We start from the raw sequence: 19,101 nt of genomic DNA on the forward strand, positions 1-19,101 counted from the left end.
GCATAATGAAGCAACTTGCTCTCGCAGCCAATTTAGAGTGTCGTGAAAAAGCAGTAAATTGTTCATTATACAATTTGTGATTACTGTATGCAGAAGGATTGGGAAAGGGAGATGCATTTGCGAGATGTTTTGCTATATGTGCCACAATAACGTCATTGGTTTAGGCACAATGTATCATGTCCATACTGCAAAGATAATGGCAGGAAGTTTCAGAAAAACATCTTATTTCTTTTTTATTGACTATTCTAAAGCCCTTGACTTTGTGGATCATAATAAATTGTGGCAAGTTCTTGGTGGTATGGAGATATCAAGCCACCTTGTCTCTCTCCTGAGGAATCTGTATTAGGACTTTAACAAAGTCAGAATCCTGGGGATTATATTTTCTAATATATCCACCTGCTGGCACCACTTTAATGAAACGTATTATAATATCTTGCCACCAGTTATAAAGGATTATAGATTATTAATCCCATAGCTGTACACCACTTGTTCTTCCTGAGACTGTGGAGGAGGTCCTTGGGGCTGTGAGGGCAACCACGCCGGCTCTGGACCCTTGCCCGTCTTGGCTAATTAAATCGGCCAGGGAGGGGTTGGTTGATTGGTTTGTGTTGATAATCAATGCATCATTGGAGCAGGGGGTTTTCCCATCTCACCTGAAACAAGCTGTGGTTCGTCCACTCCTTAAAAAGGTTTCCCTTGACTCCACGGTGCTGAACAATTTCAGACCAATCTCCAACCTCCCTTTCTTGGGTAAGGTGCTGGAGCGGGTGGTTGCCTCCCAGCTCCAGGGCTTTTTAGATGACATCAACTACCTAGATCAGTCACAGTCTGGTTTCAGACCTGATCACGGTACCGAGACAGCCTTGGTCGCCTTGGTGGATGACCTCTGTAGAGAGCTGGACAGGGGGAGTGTGACCTTGTTGATTCTCTTGGACATCTCAGCGGCTTTCGATACCATCGACCATGGTATCCTTCTGGGACGACTCTCTGGGATGGGTCTCGGGGGCATGGTTCTGTCGTGGCTCTGGTCCTTCCTGGAGGGTCGATCCCAGATGGTGAAGCTGGGAGACGCCTGCTCGGACCCCTGGCCTTTGACCTGTGGGGTCCCACAAGGCTCCATTCTGTCTCCCATGCTTTTTAACATCTACATGAAACCGCTGGGAGAGGTCATCCGGAGTTTTGGAGTTGGGTGCCACCTCTATGCAGATGACACACAGCTCTACTACTCCTTTTCTCCTAATTCCAAGGAGGCCTCTCGGGAGCTGGATAAGTGCCTGGCCGCTGTGTCTATCTGGATGAGGAGGAACAAGCTGAAGATCAATCCCGACAAGAGAGAGGTCCTTCTGGTCGATCGTAAACCTGACCGGGGTATAGGGTGGCAACCTGTGCTGGACGGGGTTACACTCCCCCTGAAGCCACAGGTCTGCAGTTTGGGAGTCCTCTTGGATTCATCGCTTAAGCTTGAAGCTCAGGCGTCAGCGGTGTCTGGGAGGGCTTTCGCACAATTGAGACTCGTGTGCCAACTGCGACCGTACCTCGCGAAGGCTGATCTGGCCGGGGTGGTCCATGCCTTGGTCACCTCCAGATTGGACTACTGCAATGCGCTCTACATGGGGCTGCCCTTGAAAACAGCTCGGAAGTTCCAACTGGTCCAACGAGCAGCAGCCAGGATGCTAACTGGGCCCCCCTATAGAGAGAGGTCAACTCTCCTGTTCAAGGAGCTCCACTGGCTGCCGTTTATTTTCAGAGCCCTGAATGGTTTGGGACCATCCTACCTGTGTGACCGCATCCCACATGTTCACTTCGGTCATCTGGAGAGGCCCTGCTCGTGATCCCGCCTGGTGGGGACACGAGACAGGGCCTTTTCCGTGGTGCCCCCCCGACTCTGGAACACTCTCCCCAAAGATCTTAGACAGGCCCCTACATTGGCAGTCTTCAGAAAGAACCTGAAGACCTGGCTGTTCCAATGTGCCTTCCCAGATTAGGAAATCGCCAATACCAAGACCCATAAGCACTTTACTAGAACTAAGATTGCTGTACACCGCACACTGCACTTGCCCTATAATGCCTTAGATACCACCTGTCACATCAGCACTTTTAATCCTGTACCCATTACTCTGGCCCGGCCCAGTTTTATTTTATTGTGTTTTAGTGTATTGTTTATTGCCTGTTGTTTATTATGCTTTAATTGTTTTAATTTGCTTAGGTTTTGTATTGTTATATTGTGTGTTTTGAGGCCTTGGCCTTTGTAAGCCGCATTGAGTCCTTCGGGAGATGCTAGCGGGGTACAAATAAAGTTTAATAATAATAATAATAATAATAATAATAATAACAACAATAACAATCCTGTCCTCATTGAGTGTGGGTTGGTTTTGGTGGATCACACTCAAGCAGTAAAATGTATGGATGGTAGATAGGTTGGCACTTCAAGTTTCAAAAGCAAAAAAAGGTTAAAAAAATAAAATCCTAGTATTATTAAAGGTAAAGGTAAAGGTTTCCCCTTGACATTAAGTCTAGTCGTGTCTGACTCTGGGGGGTGGTGCTCATCTCCATTTCTAAGCTGAAGAGCCGGCGTTGTCTATAGGCATCTTCTAGGTCATGTGGCCAGCATGATTTTATGGAGCGCTGTTACCTTCCTGCAGAAGTGATACCTATTGATCTACTCATATCTGCATGTTTTCAAGGGGTGGTTAAAGAAGAAATCCACTCAAGTGGACAGAAATACGGTTTCAGCATGGTATATCACAGGTACATTTGGGATAGATCCATGGCAGTATAATCTGAAATGCAGCAAGGTTATTTTTGAGGTGTTTTGACAAGCCTCTACTGTTATTTGTGCACTCAGATGTAATAACCAATATGAAAAGCTGGAGAAACATCCTTGATGTTTGTGTAAGGCAAAGCTATGCCTGTTCAATGAAAACAAGATTTGGAGTTATGCAGCCCTCCAAATGTTGTTGGACTGCAACTACCAGCATTCTTCATGATTGGCTGTTTTTTGTATTATTTTGTATTATTTTATTATATAGCAACATCACTCTATATGACACTTTGCAAGTAAAAACAAAACAAAACAGTTCCCTGACTTCAGGCATAAGACTGAAGGAAGGAAAAGGAAATGGGAGTGACAGTGTGGAAGGGGACTAAATCCCACAGATGCTGCCTCCAAGGGCAGGGCAGCAGCAGTTGGGATGGATGGAGGGCCTTCTATCTTCTGGGCCTAGACATGATGGAACTGTGCCCATTTCTTCCCTCTCTCTGTGACCAGGGCAGAGGCAGCCGGAATGAAGGAGAAGCCTTTCATCTACTTCTGAGTGTTATGGAGCTGTGTTAAGTGTGACCTTTTCAAGCACACAGACATGGTTGAGACAAGGCATTGATGATTTGAGAGGTAAGGCAGTAGAGGCTGGTTTTTGGACACCTTGGTTCAGCCTGGCACACATGCCCCTGCTTTATAATTTCTAAAGCTCAAGCCAATTGAGAAGCAGCAAGGAGTAAGTTGGTGAAGGAAATTGTCTAGACCTGCTGATTTTCCACACCCTCATCTCTATCCATGCTGGAGTTTCAGTCCAGCAATATCTCAAGAAGGCAGCCACAAAGAAATATAAGATGTGGTGCAGTGCGGTGTCACTTGTATGCAAATGATGTCCAACTCTATCACTCCTTTCCACTTGCTACTAAGGAGGCTGTTCAGGTCCTGAACCGGTGCTTGGCCGCTGTGACAATCTGGATGAGGGCAAACAAATTGAAATTGAATCCAGACAAGACAGAAGTACTCCTGATAAGTCGTAAGGACGAACAGGGCATAGGGCAGGAGTCCTCAAACTAAGGCCCGGGGGCCGGATGCGGCCCTCCAAGGTCATTTACCCGGCCCTCACTCAGGGTCAACCTAAGTCTGAAACAACTTGAAAGCACACAACAACAACACTATTCCTATCTCATCAGCCAAAAGCAGGCCCACATTTCCCATTGAAATACTAATAAGTTTATATTTGTTAACATTGTTCCTCATTTTAATTATTGTATTGTTTTAAAGTGTTTATTACACTAAAAATAAGATATGTGCAGCGTGCACAGGAATTCATGTTTTATTTTTCAAATTATAATCCGGCCCTCCAACAGTTTGAGGGACTGTGACATGGCCCTCTGCTTAAAAAGTTTGTGGACCCTGGCATAGGGTTACAGGTTGGGTGGGGTTATACTCCCCCTGAAGATGCAGGTTCACAGCTTGGGTGTGATCCTGGACTCATAGCTGAGCCTGGAACCCCAGATTTTGGCAGTGACCAGTTAAAACTTATGCGCACAGTTAAAACTTATGCACCAGCTGTGCCCGTACCTTGGGAAGTTTGACTTGGCCACGGTAGTCCACGCTCTGCTTACATCCCGTACAGACTACAGCAACGCGCTCTATGCGGGGTTGCCTTTGAAGACTGTCCGGAAGCTTCAATTGGTCCAATGAATGGCTTCCAGATTACTAACAGGAGTGACGCTCAGGGCGGATACAACTCCTCTGCTGTGCCATCACCACTGGCTGCCAGTCTGTTACTGGGCACAGTTCAAAGTACTGGCTTTAGCCTATAAAGCACTAAATGATTCTGGCCCAACTTACCTGTCTGAATGCATCTTTCCCTTATGAACCTGCTAGGACTTTAAGATCATCCGGGGAGGCCCTGCTTTTGATCCTACCTGTGTCACAAACATCTTTGGTGGGGAGGAGAGACAGGGCCTTCTCAGTGGTGGCCCCTTGGCTATGGAACGCCCTTCCTGGGGACATTAGATCGGCCCCTTCCTTCTTAACATTTCAGAAGAGTCAAGACTTGGTTGTTTGAGCAAGCGTTTGAAAATGCAAGGTAAAAGACATAGGAATTGGAACAAATGGACAATGAGATGGGAGAATGTTTTTATGAGGAGACACAAATTATGTATGCTTTTAGTATTCTTATTATGGTTTTATATTATGTGTTAATGATTTTAAATGTTTTATGGTGTTTTTGAGCATCGAATCATTGCCATTGTAAACCACCCTGAGTCGCGTGAGGGCTGAGAAGGGTGGTTTACAAATATAGTAAATAAATAAATAAATAAATAAATAAATAAGATGAGATCTTGATATGTGGGTTGCAAAATGGGATGAAACAGGAGAGGGAAATGGGTTCAAAAGATGAGAGAGCTAGTCAGGTTCCCTCATCCCCTGCCTCCAATATAAGTTGACTTTTATATTGGGGGATGAGGTGATTTGGAGACAGACATATATCTATTAGGCCTGTCGGTTTCGTTTCGTTAATTCGTTATTTTGTATTAAAATCGTTATTTTTTGCATATCCGAAGCGATATCAAAACATATTTTCAAACCCGGAAGGGTTTGAAAATATCGAAGCAGCAGCCCCATTTTTTTTACGAGCTGAAGCTCCTCTCGTTAATGGGATGGAGGCTGCTGTGCTGCAGTGCTGGTGCCTGGGAGCCAATCCGATCGGATGGCGCGCGCACTCCTGCGCCCTCTTCCTCCTCCTCCTCCTCCCCGCACTTCCTGCAACACAGCTGGGAGGAGGAGGAGGAGGAGGAGGAGGAGGAGGGCGCAGGAGCGCGCGCGCCATCCGATCGGCTCCGGCTGCTGCGCCCTCCTCCTCCTCCTCCTCCTCCTCCCAGCTGTGTTGCAGGAAGTGCGGGGAGGAGGAGGAGGAGGAGGAGGGCGCAGCAGCCGGAGCCAATCGGATGGCGCGCACGCTCCTGCGCCCTCTTCCTCCTCCTCCTCCTCCCCGCACTTCCTGCAACACAGCTGGGAGGAGGAGGAGGAGGAGGAGGAGGGCGCAGGAGCGCGCGCGCCATCCGATCGGCTCCGGCTGCTGCGCCCTCCTCCTCCTCCTCCTCCTCCTCCCAGCTGTGTTGCAGGAAGTGCGGGGAGGAGGAGGAGGAGGAGGAGGGCGCAGCAGCCGGAGCCGATCGGATGGCGCGCGCGCTCCTGCGCCCTCTTCCTCCTCCTCCTCCTCCCCGCACTTCCTGCAACACAGCTGGGAGGAGGAGGAGGAGGAGGAGGAGGGCGCAGGAGCGCGCGCGCCATCCGATCGGCTCCGGCTGCTGCGCCCTCCTCCTCCTCCTCCTCCCAGCTGTGTTGCAGGAAGTGCGGGGAGGAGGAGGAGGAGGAGGGCGCAGCAGCCGGAGCCAATCGGATGGCGCGCGCGCTCCTGCGCCCTCTTCCTCCTCCTCCTCCTCCCCGCACTTCCTGCAACACAGCTGGGAGGAGGAGGAGGAGGAGGGCGCAGGAGCGCGCGCGCCATCCGATCGGCTCCGGCTGCTGCGCCCTCCTCCTCCTCCTCCTCCTCCTCCCAGCTGTGTTGCAGGAAGTGCCGGGAGGAGGAGGAGGAGGAAGAGGGCGCAGCAGCCGGAGCCGATCGGATGGCGCGCGCGCTCCTGCGCCCTCCTCCTCCTCCTCCTCCTCCCCGCACTTCCTGCAACACAGCTGGGAGGAGGAGGAGGAGGAGGAGAAGCGGGCGAGAGACGAGAGAAAGGCCGAGCGCGGGGCCACAGGCAGCCCTTCACGGTCCGGGATGCCCTACAAGCTGAAGAAGGAGAAGGTGAGGAGGGGCCCCTCTCCCCAGCAGGGAAGGGCTTGGCGCAAATGGGAGGGGAAGCAAGGCTGGCCGGGCCTCACAGGGAGAGAGCCAGGAAGGCAGGCCTCTTCTCTGGGCCTTGGATGGGCCACTGCAGCAGAAGCAATTTGCCTTTCCCATGGCAAGAAACAGGATTTGCAGCCATGCCAGCCCAGTCCCTCCCCAGCACACAAACATATGTCTATTTGCCCTACATAGGCCTGTTTGATCAAGAAAAAATTTGTTTCTAAAATGTTTTGTAAATATTTACGAAATTTCGTAAATAACAAAACATTTTTTTGGAAAGTTTTGTAAATATTTTAGATATCGAAACAAAAAAACACCCCAATTAAGAATCGAATTTAGAAACAAATTTTTTCTTGATCAAACAGGCCTAATATCTATCTGTTTTTTGTACACGAGTTTGAGGAATAGATTTCAAGTTCTCTTTAGCTCTAACTGAAAAATCCTGGGAGAGTGAGTAGTAGGGAGCCCTCACAAATGACTGAGGACCATGGACCCAGTCATTTGTTGCTTACATTTTATACCTATATGGGTTGTTGTAGGTTTTTTTGGGCTGTATGGCCATGGTCTAGAGGCATTCTCTCCTGACGTTTCACCTGCATCTATGGCAAGCATTCTCAGAGGTAGTGAGGATGCTTGCCATAGATGCAGGTGAAACGTCAGGAGAGAATGCCTCTAGACCATGGCCATACAGCCCGAAAAAACCTACAACAACCCAGTGATTCCGGCCATGAAAGCCTTCGACAATACATTATACCTATATGGTCTCCCAGAGTAGCCCATTTTACGGGTAGTATAGATATAAAATCTCAGTGGCCACCATGCTGGCTGGTGAGTTGATCCATAGAAAGGAGCTTCTCCAAGCTCTAGGGAGAACTCTGTTCATTGTTTGTTCCACCTGATGTCTCTTGAATTGATATCCCCAACCATTGCCTGGCCAACCGTAATAATGTTTTGCAGTATAGTTGAGCAAGCCAACATTTCCCTCTTTTGACAAGCTAGCAGGGTGATACACAACACGAGACGCTTGTCTTAACATGCTGCCAAGAATTATTGGTACCTTTAAGGTTGCCCCTTTCTAGCAGTCTATGTTTCTTTGTCCTCTGGCATGTTTTAAGCCTTTACCTGCCAAGCAACACAATCCAAGCAGAGCATCTCCTTCTCTCTTTTCATGCTGAAGATGTCTGGGGAAAAAAAACAACATTCTAGTCTCTTTGGCTCTTCTTAAGATTGTGTGCCTGTGTTCTCATTCTCTTTGGCACTTCCTCAAGTGCCATCATGTAGCATCCAAAAACCTCAAGATAACATGCACAGCCTTCTGGGGTTCTATTTGCCGAGGAGTTTGCAGATTTATGGGCTGTCTTTTTCACTATCTGTCACAGCCCATTCCAAGCATGTTGAGATATGCCTAGGTGTACCATAGCAAAGAAATCTTCGATATCACACTGAGCACCTTGGGCAATGAATATACTTCCAGTGGAATCGGTTATTTCAAAACCCTACTTAGGGCCAAAGGATTTGAAGATATTTCAGTGACAGTGCAACTTGAATATGGCAGTATAGTAATCTTAGTGACAGGTTTGGTTTCTCTAAATAACTGGTGAACACTAAGGATATCAATGCACAATTCTCAGCTGTGGCCTCAGGGAAAATGCACTTAGCTGATACTTAGAAATTGGTTGTCACAACACATTTTCTGTGCCCCAATCTAGTTTTAGAGCATGTTCCAAAGGTGAGTGATTCATGCCCACTTTAAGTAACACATGGAAAAACACAGCAAGATTTCTTCTAAATAAATTTTCTGCATTGAGTGTAGTGTTTTTACACTTGGCTAATACTGTAACGTAATGACATGCTGGTGACACATTGGTCATCCACAAACTTGATGACAACTGTCTGGATCTTTCTCTGGCATTTACTGCTAGACTTATGGTTTTTATTATGTTTATTGAGGTTAATTGTAATGATTTTTTTAATCTATTTTAAATGTTTTTAATGTTTAAACTATTTTTGTACTGTTGTGGGCATCGAATTGTGCCGTTTTGTAAACTGCCATGAGTCGCCCTCGGGCTGAGAATGGCAGTATAGAAGCGTAGTAAATAAATAAACAAACAAACAAATATACAACACAGTATCCATGGGATCAGTATCCATTAGGCTTGTGAAGTTTGGTTGAACCTCGAGGAGGAGGCGAGGAAGGTCCACGGTGCTTGAATGAAGGACTTTCCTTCTCTCCCTCCCTTCCCTTCTTTCCTCCCTTTCCTTCCTTCCTTCCTTTCCTTTTCTTCTTTCCTTCTCCTTCCTTTCCTTCTTTCCCTCCTTCCCTTCCTTCCTGTCCCTCCTTCCTTCTTCCTTTCCTTCTTTTCCTCCCTCCCTCCCTCCCTTTCCTTCTTCTTTCCCTTTCTTCATTTCCTTCCCCTTCATTTCCTTCCCTCCCTCCTTTCTTCATCCCCCTCCTTTCTTCATCCCTCTTCTTTCTTTCCCTCCTTCCTTCCTACTCCTTCCTCCCTGTCCCTCCTTCTTTCTTTTCCTTCCTTCCCTTCTTTCCCTCCCTCCCTTCCTTTTTTCTTCCTTCATGTCCCTCCTTCCTTCCTTCTTCATTTCCTTATTTCTATGTAAGATATAAATACAATATTAAATGGGAGGGACAGTCAAGAAGTAACAAGAGAAGGAGGGAAAGAGGGAGGGAAGGAAGGAGAGAAGTAGGGAGGGAAAGAAAGAAAGAAAGAAAGAAAGAAAGAAAGAAAGAAAGAGAACCAAGGAAGGAGAGAAGGAAATAAAAAGTGAAAGGAAAAAGAGAGGGAAGGAAGGAGGGAAGGAACGAAAGATAGGGAAGGAAGGAAGTATGTAACCAAAGAGCAAAGAAAGGGAGGAAAGAAACAGGTAGAGATGGAAGAAAGAAGAGAGATAGGGAAAGAAAAAGAGGAAAGGAAGGAAAGAGGGAAGGAGGGAGAGAAAGAGGGAGGGAAGGTTGGCCACAGCAACGTGTGGCGGGTACAGCTAGTTTTCAATATGCAGATGAAAAATGTGGCTAGTTCCAGCCCATTGGTGGCAATGGGGGGCTCCTCAGGCTCCCCTTCCCATCATTTTAGGGCCATCGGGATGAAAATTACCACACTTGGAGGACGCATAAACTGCTGTTAGCCCACCAAGTTTCATAAAGTTTGGGTTATTGTAAAAACATGGGGAAAGTTGATTTCAGGGCAAAAACTTTGTCCTCGCAAGAGAAACATCACCATCCAGTCATTTATCAAAGCTTGTGACATAGAAACAAAGTTTTTTTGTGATGTAATCAGCTTTCTCCATGTGTTTACAATAGAAGCAATGAGAAACTGTCATTTATATTTATTTATTTACATTATTTCTATCCCGCTCATATCAGCCCAGAGGCGACTCAGAGTGGCGTCCCAGAAAGAAACTAACATTGAAAAATCCTGTATTTTTTTAGTGTAGGGACACACAGAGATTTGAAGATCTGAATTTACTGGACAGAACCAGCACTTTTGTTTAATCTCATGTTGTTTTGGCTTTGTCGCAATTCCTCCTGCGTTTTTGGCTGGCATCTTCTAGCCAGGAGCTCCTGGGATAAAAGTACTGTGCGGATGGGCCCTAATTTATATATTGGTGGTGTAGATACAATTCCCATTCCTACCCAGACTATTGTTCTTGACCAAGTTTATAGTTATTTTCTTGACATTCAGTTCTATTGTCATCATTACTTGTAAAGCACCCCTTGATAATGACATTTTTTGGCAAACGGCTTCACGCTGCTTATTCTACTTGGCTCATTTTATACTAATTTTGCAATCATAACAAATGCTGAATTTTGAACACTTAATTTTGAAGAAGGAAGAAAAATCTTTATATCTCATTCAGTTGTTCATTATATTCCATATTTTCCCCAGGACTGGGTCACCATCTACACCATCTACACTGCCATATAATGCAATTTCATGATGCAGTTAAACTGCATTATGAAACTATATTATATGCCAATTTAAATGGGGTCTGAGACTCAAAGTGGCTTACAGAAATCAGCATAGGCCCCTTCTACACTGCTATATAATCCAGATTATCAAAGCAGATAAATCCATATTATCTGCTTTGAACAGGATTATATGAGTCTACACTACCTCACAACCTCTGAGGATGTCTGCCATAGATACAGGCAAAACATCAGGAGGGAATGCTTCTAGAAAATGGCCATTTAGTCCAAAAAACCTACAACAACCCAGTGATTGTGGCCATGAAAGCCTTCGACAATACATTGAGTCTACACTGCCATATAATACAGTTCAAATAAGATTTTTTTATGGCAGTGTAGAAGGGGTCGGAGAGATGTTTTCTCTAAAAAGTTGCTAAGTCCTCAACACATACAAAGGGGTAAGACAAGGGTGTATTTTAGCACCAATATTATTTAATCTTTATATCAATGACCTACCTGGAGTAACGAAAGACCCTGTAACTCATATGCCTAAAGTCCTAAACACATATTGTAACACTCTGCTGTATGCTGATGATATGATATTACTATCACACTCGCAAGTTGGACTTCGTAGGTTGTTAAGAAGACTCAGTTCTTATTGCCAAAATAATTCTCTAATCATCAACAAGACAAAATAAAAAATAATGGTATTTGGTAATTTCCAGTGGAAGCATGCTATGGAATCACGTAGAGCATTGGTTCTCAACCTTCCTAATGCTGTGAACCCTTAATACAGTTCCTCGTGTTATGGTGACCCCCAACCATAAAATTATTTTCGTTGCTACTTCATAACTGTAATTTTGCTACTGTTATGAATGGTAATGTAAATATCTGATATGCAGGACGTATTTTTATTCACTGGACCCAATTTGACACAGCTACCTGATATGCCCAAATCTGAATACTGATGGGGTTGGGGGGATTCATTTTATCATTTGGGAGTTGTAATTGCTGGGATTTATACTTAACCTACAATCAAAGGGCATTCTGAACTCCAACAATGATGAAATGGAACCAAACTTGGCATGCAGAACACCCATGACCATCCAAAAATACTGGAAGGGTTTGGTGGGCACTGACCTTGAGTTTTGGAGTTGTAATTCACCTACATCCAGAGAGCACTGTGGACTCAAACAATGATGGATCTGGACCAAACTTGGCACAAATCCTCAATATGTCCAAATGTGAGCACTGGTGGAGTTTGGGGAAAATAGTCCTTAACATTTGGGAGTTGTAGTTTCTGGGATTTATAGTTCACCTACAATCAAAGAGCATTCTGAAGTTTGGCCCAATAATAGAATTGGGCCAAACTTCCCACACAAAACCCCCATGACCAACAGAAAATACTGTGTTTTCCAATGGTCTTTGGTAACCCCTCTGACACCTCCTCATGACTCCCCAGGAGTCTCGACCCACAGGTTGCGAAACAGTGACCTAGAGGACCTGGAAAACTCCTATAGAAGTTATATGCACTGGGATTGTGGCGCAGCTGGCTGAGTGTCAGCTACATTAAGATCACTCTGACCAAAAGGTCATGAGTTCGAAGCCAGCCTGGGTTGGAGTGGGTTTCCAACCATTGTGTAGCCCGTTGTCGACCTTTGCAACCTGAAAGACAGTTGCATCTGTCAAGTAGGAAAATAAGGTACCACCTTAAAAGTGTGGGGAGGCTAAAATTAACTGATTTATGAGGCCATAAAGAAGCACTCCAGCGGGGAAGCATGCGAGGAATGCGGAGGTGCTTAATCGGTGTCGCAGATGGACGATGAAAGCGACAGCTTCCCTGGCGGCCAGAAAAAGTTAAATAACCTCTGTGTAAGTCTGTATATGTCTGTATGTCAAAATTGGCATTGAATGTTTGCCATATATGTGTACACTGTAATCCGCCCTGAGTCCCCTGCGGGGTGAGAAGGGCGGAATATAAAAGCTGTAAATAAATAAATAAATAAATAAATAAATAATATTTTGTCAGACACGGGTGGGCTAAGCTATGGGGACTACAGCCATAAATAAGTGGGGTTATTCTGCAATTTAAAAAAAATCTGTGACATTAATAACAATTTAAAACATATTTGTTAAAAGTGAATGAAAATAATTTTTAAGAGTGGTAATATTTAAAAGAATCCAGTAGATGGCAATCTTTACTGTAAACAGCCATCTCCTTGGACAAATTCTTCTTGAAGGAAACTAATATATTCCATTTTCCGAGGGGGAAAAGATCCTCTTGCCAAGCATCTCAGTTACATGAAAAGACCTTCAGGATGGACTAAAATGTTTGGCACTAATTCCTCAAGTAATTAGGTTAATGTTATGATGCCTTTTAAACAGGCTCGGGGAATTACTTCATGTGTCAGTCAGTATAAATCCAAAGTGATCGGCATTTTATTATTTTATTTTTTGGATGTTAAATATTAATTTTTGATGAATTTCTGTCAAAGTACGTGACAGCTAAGTGATCTTAACTGGTTGTGAATGGAAGAAAACTTAAATATTCCTGATTCCTGGTGCAAAACTGCCAAGATTTCATGCCTAGAATTACTGCAGGTTTCCATCTTCCTCCTGCATCACACCCTTTACACTTCCTTGTGACAGTGTTAATTGGGACAATATTCTAGTTCAGAAGAACAGATGTTTGCAACTAAAGCATGAGGAAGCCCATGTGCTGGCACACAGCATGCTTTTACCCCCTGGCATGGGTTACTTACATTGCAGGTCACAACACACAAGAAAGGCAGTGCTTGTGGAATCGGATACTTGCTTTCCTGTGCTGGAAAAGTTAACATTTGGGGAACTATCAAACATTTATCTCACAGCATATTCTTAGTCCTCCCTGCTTGTATTGTGTACAGTTCAATGCTTGTATTGTGTACATTTATCATAGTTGTATACAATATGATGCTGTAATGAAGAGAAAGATTACTTGCCCAAAAACTTTTTATTCGTAGGGTGCATCTACACTAAAACTAATGTAGTTTGGGTTGTTGTAGGTTTTCCTGGGGTATATGGCCATGTTCTAGAGGCATTTTCTCCTGACGTTTCGCCTGCATCTATGGCAAGCATCCTCAGTGGATGCTTGCCATAGATGCAGGCAAAACATCAGGAGGAAATGCCTCTAGAACAGTGCTTCTCAACCTGGGGGTCAGGACCCCTGTGGGGGTCGCAAGGGGGTGTCAGAGGGGTCATCAAAGACCATCAGAAAACATAGTATTGCCTATTGGTCATGGATTCTGTGTGGGAAGTTTGGTCCAATTCTATCGTTGGTGGGGCTCAGAATGTTATTTCATTGTAGGTGAACTATAAATCATAGAATCATAGAATCAAAGAGTTGGAAGAGACCTCCTGGGCCATCCAGTCCAACCCCATTCTGCCAAGAAGCAGGAATATTGCATTCAAATCACCCCTGACAGATGGCCATCCAGCCTCTGTTTAAAAGCTTCCAAAGAAGGAGCCTCCACCACACTCCGGGGCAGAGAGTTCCACTGCTGAACAGCTCTCACAGTCAGCAACTACAACTCCCAAATGTCAAGGTCTCTTTTTCACATTTAAGCATATTGAGTATTCAGGCCAAGTTTGGTCCAGATCCATCATTGTTTGAGTCCACAGTGCTCTCTGGATGTAGGTTAACTACAACTCCAGAAATTCAAGGTCAATGTCCACCAGATCCAGTATTTTCTCTTGGCCATGGGAGTTCTGTGTGCTAAGTTTGGTTCAATTTCATCATTGGTGATGTTCAGAATGCTCTTTGATTGTAGGTGAACTATAAATCCCAGCCACACAGCTCCCAAATAGCAAAATCAACCCCCCCCCCCTCCAACCCCACCAGTATTCAAATTTGGGCATATTGGGTATTTGGAATTTGAAAATATGATATATTTACATTACGATTCATAACAATAGCAAAATTACAGTTACGAAGTAGCAATGAAAATGTTGTGGTTGGGGGTCACCACAACATGAGGAACTGTACTAAGGGGTCACGGCATTAGGAAGGTTGAGAACCACTGCTCTAGAACATGGCCATATAGCCCGGAAAAACCTACAACAACCCAGTGATTCCGGCCATGAAAGCCTTCGACAATACATTGAACATCTCTACAGGGAGAAACTGTTCCAAGACACACTAATGTAGTTTGTTGCCAACTTAACTGGCATGACTCAATGCTATTGAATCTTGGGATTTGTAGTTTGGTGAGACACCAGCATTCCTTTACAGTGAAGGCTAAAAACCTTATAAAACAACACCTTCTACGTCCCACCTCGGAGTTTAAGATCTTCTGGGGAGGCCCTGCTCTCGGCCCCACCTTTATCACAAGTGAGACTGGTGGAGACAAGGGACAGGACCTTCTCAGTGGTGGCCTCTCGCCTGTGGAATTCACTCCCCGGAGAAATTAGGTCATCAACATCCCTCCTCTCTTTCAGAAGGAAGTTAAAAACCTGGATATGGGACCAGGCCTTTGGGTAAGCTGGCAGATGGATAAAAGACAATGACTACCAGAGTAGGAAAGGATAATGACAATGCTGGATGGATTATGGATTTATGAATTGACGAACGTTGACCACAAGATGATTTTATTGCTGCTATTGTATTGTATTGGAGCCCCCGGTGGCGCAGTGGATTAAAGCACTGAGCTGCTGAGCTTGTTGATCGGAAGGTCGCAGGTTCGATTCCGGGGAGCGGCGTGAGCTTCCGCTGTCAGCCCTAGCTTCTGCCAACCTAGCAGTTCGAAAACATGCAAAATGTGAGTAGATCAATAGGTGCCGCTCCGGCGGGAAGGTAACAGTGCTCCATGCAGTCATGCCGGCCACATGACCTTGGAGGTGTCTACGGACAACGCTGGCTCTTCGGCTTAGAAATGGAGATAAGCACCACACCCCAGAGTCAGACATGACTGGACTTAATGTCAGGGGATTACCTTTACCTTATTGTATTAATTTGACTGTTTTAACTAGTTATAACTGTTGTTGTTATATTGTATTTTGTGAACTGTTGGGCATTGAATTGTGCCTTTTGTAAGCCGCCCTGAGTCCCCCCTAGGGGGTTGAGAAGGGCGGGGTTGAAGCACTCCAAATAAATAAATAAACTTCCATGATTCCTTAGTATTGAGCCATGGCAGTTAAAGTAGTGCCAAACTGCATTAATTCTGCACAGAGGGTTTCTTTTGATATGCAGTTATGTGCCGTTTGCTAATCTGTTTGGGGTTAACTGTTTTCAGGATCTTTCAGCTCTTTGGATGACTGCTAGTGACTATATACTTTCCTGACATTGGCGTAACATGGTGCACACATTCTCCGTTGCGGAAAATAGTTGTGGTTGCAATATGAATAATAAGAATAAGAATAGTGGGTTGTTGTAGGTTTTTCCGGGCTATATGGCCATGTTCTAGAGGTATTTTCTCCTGACGTTTCGCTTGCATCTATGGCAAGCATCCTCAGAGGTAGTGAGGTCTGTTGGAAGTAGGAAAATGGGTTTATATATCTGTGGAATGACCAGGGTGGGACAAAGGACTTTTGTCTGTTGGAGCCAGGTGCGAATGTTTCAACTGACCACCTTGATTAGCATTTAATGGCTTGGAAGTGCCTGGGGGAATCTTTTGTTGAGTGTGATTTGATGTGCCTGATTGTTTACTCTCTGTTGTTTTGCTGTTGTAATTTTTGAGTTTTTTAATACTGGTAGCCAGATTTTGTTCATTTTCATGGTTTCTTCCTTTCTGTTGAAATTGTCCACATGCTTGTGGATTTCAATGGCTTCTCTGTGTAGTCTGACATGGTGGTTGTGAGGGTGGTCCAGCATTTCTGTGTTCTCAAATAATATGCTGTGCCCAGGTTGGTTCATCAGGTTCATCAGGAATAAGAATAAAACATTATTTATATTCTGCTTTATCTCCCCAAAGGGACTCAGGGCGGATTCCAAACATAAAAAGCAAACATTCAATGCCCGAATACAACAACAATACATCCATGCTAACAAAATTTATACAACTCAACATACAAATACGAATTATAACTTAACAAACTAAAATTAAATAAAAAGCACAGCCTGTTATAACAGACATAAGACAAAACATCCAACATCAAATGGAAACATTGATTTCCCATTTCTTTGGGGTGAATCAATTAATCATTGCTTAAGATATCTATTGAGCTGGTGGGGTGTGCAGGGCACGGATACAGATGGCAACTATTAATCAGAGATATAATGGTAGTATTTCCAACTACTATTCCTCCTCCTCGTAAGCCAGAGAGCAAAGGTATGTCTTCAGCTGTTTCTTAAAGTGGGGAGGGAGGAGGCTATCTTTAACTTCTTAGGAAGGGAGTTCCAGAGGTGGGGGGCAGCCACGGAGAAGGCCCTTTCTCTCGTTCCCACCAGCCGTGCTTGGGACGGAGGTGGAACTGAGAGGAGAATCTCCTCCGATGACTGCAGTGTCCGAGTCAGTCTGTAGAGGGAGATGCGGTTTTGTCAAATAGTCTGGACCTAAGCCACAAAAAGAGAAGAAGGTGCTGGTTTTGCAAGTAGATATTAGTGATAATGGGTGGAATCTTGTTGGGCAGTTAGTTACACATTCATAACTACTTTATATTCACGATCCTTACCAGGCATGTAGCCGGGAGGGGGGGGGCTTGAGGGGCTTTGGGGGCTTCAGCCCCCCCAAAATTCTCATGGTGGTTCGTGAAAAGGCCTTACTGGTGCATTATTTAAACTGTTCTGTCTATTCATATCATGATCTGACCACCATACTCAATATATCCCATATGCATGGGGGTATTGGGGTAACTATACAAAAGGTTTGCTAGGGTAGACCCTCTTTCACTCAGACTCAGCCCCCCCCCCCCCCGAAACTCAGCCCACCCAAAAAAACCCTGAAAAAAATTCAGCCTCTCCTGAAACGAAATCCTGGCTACGGGCCTGATCCTTACATAACCTCTGTAGGGATCCTAATAATAATAATAATAATAATAATAATAATAATAATAATACTTTATTTCTCTCCCCAAAACAGGCAAAGATTCAAAGTTACAAACAGTATCAGGAATAATACAAAATAATGCACAATAATAACAGTAAACTTATAATGACAGAATTAACCGTTGAAATGGGGACTAGGTAGTAATAAATCAATTAGACAATAAACTAGGACATGTGTAAACATTAAATATATATTGATAAAAGCAGTTAAACATGAATTGCAGTTAAACATGAACTCTGTTCAAAGGTAGTTAAACATGAACTCCAAAAACTCTCTTAATGGTCAGCACAACTGGGATTGAATGGTATCCACTCTCCTATTGATTAAAAGTGTCAGCCGGGTATTTCCACCCCAATCTCTGGCACAAGGTGAATTGGTGATAGGGATCCTTTTTATCTGTTGTACCAAAACTCCTGTAAGAATTTCTTTATTTATTTATTTACTGTATTTGTATACCGTCCTTCTCAGCCAATCGGCGACCCAAGGTGGTTTTCAACAAATCAGTATACATAAAACATAATATAGATTAAAACATTAAACAGTATAAAACACCACAAAAGCAATAAAAATAACATCATTAGCGTCTCCTTATTATCCAGCATTGTCCAGTTCCATTGTCAAATCATTCAATTTCCTATATTAGCTACTCTGCATTTGTAAATGCTTGCTCGAACAGCCATGTTTTAACTTGCCTCCAAAACATTAAGAGGGAGGGAGCAGATCTGATCTCCCTAGGGAGGGTGTTCCATAGCCGAGGGGCCACCACTGAGAAGGTCCTGTCCCTCATCCCCGCCAAACGTACTTGTGACAAAGGCTGGACCGAGAGCAGGGCCTCCCCAGATGATCTTAGAGTCGTCGATGGTTCGTAAGGGGTGATACGTTCGGAATGTCAGGCAGCCACTTCTTGATCAACATGGGAATGAGCCCCATCAATTCTAGGGGCTGCTTACCAGTAAGGAGGGCTTAAGGGACTCCACATTGCCTATACAGCCTCTAAACTGACTATAGTTACAGTGCTACACATACAAGGTTTTAAAAAAGAAAACCTCCATATGCTTCCATACTTTCATGCGTAGTAATCATATTGAAGGTGATAGAGAGTCAGTTTTCTTAAAAGATTCACCTCCACACTCTTCTTACTGCTCAGCAAAGCTAAGTGTATGATTCATTGTGTTTATCTACATCCAATACAGTGCTAGATATCATATAGAAGAGGGAGGTGATCACCAGTTTATGCCCACTGGTTTGGCCATGTATAGTATATGAAGAGGCAATATGTCTCCAAGTAAAGGGATTGAGTGGGGAGAATATGGGGGATAGAAAATATATATTGGGGGGGGGGGGGAGTAGGCATGAATCACAAGGAACTCTTTTGCCAGCTTTTCCCACTGAATGTATTGTGCCAACTGTAGGGCTGCTATCTACCAACTTAAAAAATGACAGAGCCTGGCCCACTCTATTTAAATAATTGAAATTAAAACTATGTGTTTTTGTAATATTCCCAAGGCTTTCGGTACTTCTTTTGGTCCATATTGCATGTGGG

At 44.4% G+C, this 19,101-nt stretch overlaps 1 protein-coding gene across 1 annotated transcript in view; it reads left to right on the forward strand.

Annotated features, from left to right (window-relative positions):
• CRB1 (crumbs cell polarity complex component 1) overlaps nucleotides 1–19,101 on the forward strand; it is a 194,330-nt gene that overhangs the window by 26,488 nt on the left and 148,741 nt on the right. The gene's annotated exons all lie outside the window — the stretch shown is intronic.

This window comes from Anolis sagrei, chromosome 4 (genome assembly GCF_037176765.1).
Source record: "Anolis sagrei isolate rAnoSag1 chromosome 4, rAnoSag1.mat, whole genome shotgun sequence".
Taxonomy (NCBI): domain Eukaryota; kingdom Metazoa; phylum Chordata; class Lepidosauria; order Squamata; family Dactyloidae; genus Anolis; species Anolis sagrei.